At 37.3% G+C, this 7,971-nt stretch overlaps 1 pseudogene; it reads left to right on the top strand.

The window, feature by feature from the left end:
* LOC112091334 overlaps positions 1-2,347 on the top strand; it is a 12,393-nt pseudogene extending 10,046 nt beyond the window's left edge.
* Positions 2,348-7,971: the final 5,624 nt, after the last annotated feature.

The raw sequence follows: 7,971 nt of genomic DNA, 5'->3' as shown, positions 1-7,971 counted from the left end.
CAAACTTACTTCTCCGGCTGGATTCCAAGTTGCAGAGATTCCATTAGTATGTTAAACTTTATTCTCTTTACATATTTTTAAGCCGTTTCTATGCCCCAAGTCGGTGTTGTTATCCCTGTTCTATAAGTCTTAAGAATTTGATTTTATCTCTCTATGGTTCTACATTATGATTCTATAATTTTACTCGTGTTTGATTGCAATATTTTTAGGATCCTATGATTTCAAAAATTATCTTGTCCTCAAGTCAACTTGGATGTTCAGAGGAGATAATAACTATCGCTGCCATTCTCTCCATTCAAGTAGTCCCTGTTCAATTAATTCTTAGGTTTATTTTCCAACGGAAAAGAACCTGCTACATGAACAAGGAAAAAGAAGTATAGCAAACGAGTAGAATATGGTATAAATATATGAGCGTCAAATAAAATATAACCGTAATGTTCCCTTGGACACTGTTAACAAGTATGGTGATATTTTGCAGTCTATTTGGGTTTCTGGAAAGGGAGCTCAAAAGGAACTGGATGAGGCAAAGTTGAGATTTGTTGTTGCTGAGGTACTATTTTTTTTTTATTTTCCATATGATTATGTTATAACCCTTGGGTAGAACTCATCTCCAAAAGCTAGCTTGTAGGGAGAGGGTGCCTAAGTGGTTATAAACCCATATGCTAAGCCCATACTTTAGCAATGTGGGACTTAACCAAGATCCTAACATACCACTACGCTTCTGACACCGACGTCCACGGCGGCCCACTTTGGATGGCCCACTCTGGCCTTTTCAGGTCGCCCCTTCCGCAATGTGGGCCTGAGGAGGGGCATGCTCTGTTATCAATTATTATAACCCTTGGGTAGAACTCATCCCCAAAAGCTAGCTTGTAGGGAGAGGGTTCCCAAGTGGTTATAAACCCACATGCTAATCCCATACTTTAACAATGTGGGACTCAACCAGGATCCTAACAGATTGTTTTTACCTTTTTTCAGGGTGGATAAGTAATACTCTTGTTCTTATACCTGTTAGTTTGTGACGTAGAAAGCCTTTTGGGGATAGATTTTATCGGCCTAACCCGGACGGAGCAAGGAATTGAGGTTCCAAATCCACCTAAAACAAAGGAACAAGAGAAAGATCTCTCTAATTTCTACTCAGATGATCAAAAACTGCTAATCTTCCTACAGACCTCGCCTTTTAAGGCATTAGGGAAAATAACCAAACACGCAAAGCGACATGTAGTTTAGTACATAAAGCTAATAAGTCAAAATGACATTACAACCACATAGTAACAAATATAAATACACCAAAACGACACAACTCTATTCAAAATCCAAAATGACTATAGGACATAAACAACTATTGAAATGCTTCTGCATCAGTTTGGTTGACTTTTAAACATTTTTGTTATGGCGAGTAGGGGGACCATGTGACCTTCTTGAATGTTTATAAAGGATTTTTCCAGTCTGGTAAATCTTCACAGTGGTGTCATAAGAACTTTGTGAACTATCATTCCATGGTGCGCTTCTATCTTGGGAATCTTTAACACGTTTTCATTCTGCTCTTTCTTCATTATGTCATGAAAAATGAAAAGTTGGTCTGTAAGCTTCTTTTAAGATGCTTCCATCCTGTGCATTTTATTGGGGTCTGTGTGTACATTTTCTTCCCTCCCATCCTCTTGCTCCCCCTTCTTTAACTTTGTCATCTTTGATTGGCTTGCGCCTTGCAGAAAAAAGTAATTGAAATTCGAGATCAACTCAGAAGAACGGCACAGAGAATATGCAATTCCTTAAAATCATGTAAAGGAGATATGCTGGTAAGTTTTACCGCACATTCACTATTTACATAAACGAGGTCAAGGGGACATGAAGGCCCAGTTTAAGTAGCTGTGCAGGTGCTCTGTTTATAAGATAATTAATCTTAGCTTAACATATTACAGCAAAACAGATAACGCAGATTATTCTCTATAGTTGCGTAAACATGATCTAACCATTGATTTTTATTTTTTTATTTTTTAAGTATCGACTTTTATCATCTTCTTTCCTTTCCTTTTCTCCCTTTTTCTTTAGCTAACGCGCTGAATAATTTATGTCCATCAACTTCTCTAAAGGCATACAGCCACAGTGGGAAGGACAAAACCATAAGAGGTTCTCAAGAAGTCTACATTCACCCGTCATCCGTGTTGTTCAGGTTAATACAGAGAGAATTTGTTTCTCGGAGAAGTTACAACCTTTTAGCTATTTCTTGGTTTTGTGACAAAATGATTGATCTGGGTCGATTCTTTTTCTGTGTTCCAGAGTTAATCCCAAGTGGGTAATATACCATTCGCTTGTATCAACTGACAAAGAATACATGAGGAATGAATAAATGAATGAACTCGAGGAGTTCGAGAATGAATGAATGGCAGAGGGCTCCAGTATCAAACTCGAGAGTTCGGGAATGAATGAATGAATGAATGAATAAATGAATGATCAGTTTGGCTTGTTTTTTCTGTTAGATTTATTTGAAAGACTGGACATCTTTAGCTTGTTTTTTCCACAGGGCTCTAGTATCAAACTCGAGAGTTCGGGAATGAATGAATGAATGAATAAAACTTGAGAGTTCAGGAATGAATGAATGAATGAATGAATGGATGATCTGTTTGGCTTGTTTTTTCTGTTAGATTTATTTGATAGACTTGACATCTTTGGCTTGTTTTTTCCACAGGGCTCTAATATCAAACTCGAGAGTTCAGGAATGAATGAATGAATGAACACGAGGCGTTCAAGAATGAATGAATTCTTTCTGTTAGATTTACTTGACAGACTTGACATCTTTGGCTTGTTTTTTCCACAGGGCTACAGTATCAAACTCGAGAGTTCGGGAATGAATGAATGAATGAACTCGAGGAGTTCAGGAATGAATGAATGGCAGAGGGCTCCAGTATCAAACTTGAGAGTTCAGGAATGAATGAATGGTAGACGTCTCCAGTATCAAACTCGAGAGTTCGGGAATGATTAAATGAATGAAATGAATGAATGACCAGTTTGGCTTGCTTTTTCTATTAGATTTATTTGACAGACTTAACATCTTTGGCTTGTTTTATTCACAGGGCTTCAGTATCAAACTCAAGAGTTCGGGAATGAATGAATGAACTCGAGGAGTTCAGGAATGAAGGAATGGCAGAGGGCTCCAGTACCAAACTCAAGAGTTCGGGAATGAATGAATGAATCAAATGAATGGATGAATGAATTAATGAATGAATGAACGATCAGTTTGACTTATTTTTTCTATTACATTTATTGGACAGAATTGACATCTTTGGCTTGTTTTTTCTACAGGGCTCCAATATCAAACTCGAGAGTTCAGGAATGAATGAATGAATGAATGAACTCGAGGAGTTCAGGAACGAATGAATTCTTTCTGTTAGATTTATTTGACAGAGTTGACATCTTTGGCTTGTTTTTTCCACATGGCTCCAGTATCAAACTCGAGAGTTCGGGAATGAGTAAATGAATGAATGAATGAATAAACTCGAGGAGTTTAGGAATGAATGAATGGCAGATGGCTCCAGTATCAAACTCGAGAGTTCGGGAATGAATCATCAGTTTGGCTTGTTTTTTCTGTTGGATTTATTTGACAGACTTGACATCTTTGGCTTGTTTTTTCAACAGGGCTCCAGTATAAAACTCGAGAGTTTGGGAATGAATGAATAAATGAATGAAACTCAAGAGTTCAGAAATGAATGAATGAATGCATGATCAGTTTGATTTGTTTTTTCTGTTAGATTTATGTGACAGATTTGACATCTTTGGCTTATTTTTTTCACAAGGTTCCAGTATCAAACTCGAGAGTTCGGGAATGAATGAATGAACTCGAGTAGTTCGGGAATGAATGAATGGCAGAGGGCTCCTGTATCAAAGGCAAGACTTCAGGAATGAATGAATGAATGAAATGAATTAATTAATGAATGAATGAATGATCAGTTTGGCTTGTTTTTCTTGTTTGATTTATTTGACAGACTTGACATCTTTTGCTTGTTTTCTTCACAGGTCTCCAGTATTAAACTTCTGAGTTCGGGAATGAATGAATGAATGAATGATTGAATGAACTCGAGGAGTTCAGGAATGAATGAATTCATTCTGTTAGATTTATTTGATAGACTTGACATCTTTGGCTTGTTTGTTCAACAGGGCTCCAGTATCAAACTCGAGAGTTAGGGAATGAATGAATTCTTTCTGTCAGATTTATTTGACAGACTTGACATCTTTGGCTTGTTTTTTCCACAGGGCTCCAGTGTCAAACTCGAGAGTTCTAGAATGAATGAGTGAATGAACTTGAGGAGTTCGGGAATGAATGAATCGCAGAGGGCTCTAGTATCAAGCTCGAGAGTTCGGGAATGAATAAATGAATGAATGAATGAATGAATAAATGATATATTTGGCTTGTTTTTCTTGTTTGATATATTTGATTGACTTGACATCTTTGGCTTGTTTTTTCCATAGGGCTCCAGTGTCAAAATCGAGAGTTTGGGAATGAATGAGTGAATAAATTCGAGGAGTTCAGGAATGAGTGAATGGTAGAGGGCTCCAGTATCAAACTTGACAGTTCGGGAATGAATGAATGAATGAAATGAATGAATGAATGAATGATCAGTTTAGCTTGTTTTTTTTGTTAGATTTATTTGACAGACGTGACATCTTTGGCTTGTTTTTTCCACAGGTCTCTAGTATCAAACTCGAGAGTTCGGGAATGAATGAATGAATGAATGATTGAATGAACTCGAGGAGTTCAGGGATAAATGAATTCATTCTGTTACATTTATTTGACAGACTAGAAATCTTTGGCTTGTTTTTTCCACAGGGCTCTAGTATCAAACCGAGAGTTCGGGAATGAGTGAATGAATGATTGAATGAACTCGAGAAGTTTGGGAATGAATGAATGGCTGAGGTCTCTTGTATCAAACTCGAGAGTTCGGGAATGAATGAATGAATGAAATGAATGAATGAATGATCAGTTTGGCTTGTTTTTCCTGTTTGATTTATTTGACAGACTTGACATCTTTGGCTTGTTTTTCCACAGGGCTCCAGTGTCAAACTCGAGAGTTCAGGAATGAATGAGTGAAGAAACTCGAGGAGTTCAGGAATGAATAAATGGCAGAGGGCTCCAGTATTAAACTCGAGAGTTTGGGAATGAATTCATGAATGAAATGAATGAATGAATGAATAAATGATCAGTTTGGGTTGTTTTTTCTATTTGATTTATTTGACAGACTTGACATCTTCAGCTTGTTTTTTCCACAGGGCTCTAATGTGAAACTCGAGAGTTCCGGAATGAATGAGTGAATGAACTCGAGGAGTTCGGGAATGAATGAATGGCAGATGGCTCCAGTATCAAAGTCGAGAGTTTGGAAATAAATGAATGAATGAAATGAATGAATGAATGAATGATCAGTTTGGCTTGTTTTTTTTGTCAGATTTATTTGACAGACTTGACATCTTTGGCTTGTTTTTTCCACAGGTCTCCAGTATCAAACTCGAGAGTTAGGGAATGAATGAATGGTTGAATGAACTCGAGGAGTTCGGGAATGAATGAATTCTTTCTATTAGATTTATTTGACAGACTTGACATCTTTGGCTTGTTTTTTCCACAGGGCTCAAGTATCAAACTCGAGAGTTCGGGAATGAATGAATGAACTCGAGGAGTTTGGGAATGAATGAATGGCAGAGGTCTCCTGTATCAAACTCGAGAGTTCGGGAATGAATGAATGAATGAAATCATTCAATGAATCAATGAATAAATGATCAGTTTGGCTTGTTTTTCCTATTTGATTTATTTGACAGACTTGACATCTTTGGCTTGTTTTTTCCACAAGGCTCGAGTGTCAAACTCGAGAGTTCGGGAATGAATGAGTGAATGAACTCGAGGAGTTCGGGAATGAATGAATGGCAGAGGGCTATAGTATCAAACTCAAGAGTGCGGGAACGAATTAATGAATGAATGAATGATTGAATGAATCATCAGTTTGGCTTTTTTTTTCAATTAGATTTATTTGATAGACTTGACATCTTTGGCTTGTTTTTTCCACAGGGCTCCAGTGTCAAACTCGAGAGTTCGAGAATGAATGAATGAATGAACTCGAGGAGTTCAGAAATGAACGAATGGCAGTAGGGTCCAGTATCAAACTTGAGAGTTTGGGAATGAATGACTGAACGAAATGAATGGATGAATGAATGAATGAATGATCAGTTGGGCTTGTTTTTCTTGTTTGATTTATTTGACAGACTTGACATCTTTGGATTGTTTTTTCTAAAGGACTCCAGTATCAAACTCGAGAGTTCAGGAATGAATAAATTAATTAATTAATTAATGAACTCGAGGAGTTCGGGAATGAATGAATTCTTTCTGTTAGATTTATTTGACAGACTTGACATCTTTGGCTTGTTTTTTGCACAGGGCTACAGTATCAACCTCGAGCGTTCGGGAATGAATGAATGAATGCACTCGAGGAGTTAATAAATGAATGAATGGCAGAGGGCTCCAGTATCAAACTCGAGAGTTCGGGAATGAATGAATGAATGATCAGTTTGGCTTGTTTATTTTTTTGTTAGATTTAGTTGACAAACTTGGCGTCTCTGGCTTGTTTTTTCCACAGGTCTCCAGTATCAAACTCGAGAGTTCGGGAATGAATGAATGAATTCCTTCTGTTAGATTTATTTGACAGACTTGACATCTTTAGCTTGCTTTTTTCACTGGGCTCCAGTATCAAACTCGAGAGTTTGGGAATGAATGAATGAATGAATAAATGAACTCGAAGAGTTCAGGAATGAATGAATGGCAGAGGGCTCATGTATCGTACTCAAGAGTTCGGGAATGAATGAATGAATCAATGAATGAATGATCAGTTTGGCTTGTTTTTCCTGGTTTATTTTTTTGACAAACTTAACATCTTTGGCTTTTTTTTCCACAGGGCTCAAGTGTCAAACTCGAGAGTTCGGGAATGAATGAATGACTGAATGAACTCGAGGAGTTCGGGAATGAATGAAGTGCAGAGGGCTCCAGTGTCAAACTCGAGAGTTCGGGAATGAATGAATGAATGATATGAATGAATGAATGAATAAATGAATGAATGAATGATCAGTTTGACTTGCTTTTTCTATTAGATTTATTTGACAGACTTGACATCTTTGGCTTGTTTTTTCCACAGGGCTCCAGTATCAAACTCGAGAGTTTGGGAATGAATGAATAAATGAATGAACTCGAGGAGTTCGGGAATGAATGAATGGCAGAGGGCTCCAGTACCAAACTCAAGAGTTCGGGAATGAATGAATGAATAAAATGAATGGATGAATAAATGAACGATCAATTTGGCTTGTTGTTTCTGTTACATTTATTTGACAGACTTGACATCTTTTGCTTGTTTTTTCTACAGGGCTCTAGTATCAAACTCGAGAGTTCGGGAATGAATGAATGAATGAACTCGAGGAGTTCGGGAATGAATGAATTCTTTCTGTTAGATTTATTTGACAGAGTTGACATCTTTGGCTTGTTTTTTCCACAGGGTTCCAGTATCAAACTCGAGATTTCAGAAACGAGTAAATGAATGAATGAATGAACTCGAGGAGTTTAGGAATGAATGATTGGAAGATTGCTCCAATATCAAACTTGAGAGTTTGGGAATGAATGAATGAATGATCAGTTTGGCTTTTTTCTGTTGGATTTATTTGATAGACTTGACATCTTTGGCTTGTTTTTTCCACAGGGTTCCAGCATCAAACTCGAGAGTTCGGGAATGCATGAATGAATGAATGAACTCGAGGAGTTCAGGAATGAATGAATGGCAGAGGGCTCCAGTATCAAACTCGATAGTTCAGGAATTAATGAATGAGTGAAATGAATGAATGAATGAATGAATGATCAGTTTGGGTTGTTTTTTCTGTTAGATTTATTTGACAGACTTGACATCTTTGACTTGTTTTTTCCATAGGGCTCCAGTATCAAACTCGAGAGTT

This window comes from Morus notabilis, unplaced genomic scaffold (genome assembly GCF_000414095.1).
Source record: "Morus notabilis unplaced genomic scaffold, ASM41409v2 Scaffold42, whole genome shotgun sequence".
Lineage (NCBI taxonomy): Eukaryota > Viridiplantae > Streptophyta > Magnoliopsida > Rosales > Moraceae > Morus > Morus notabilis.
This window is presented reverse-complemented; position numbering and strand designations above follow the sequence as displayed.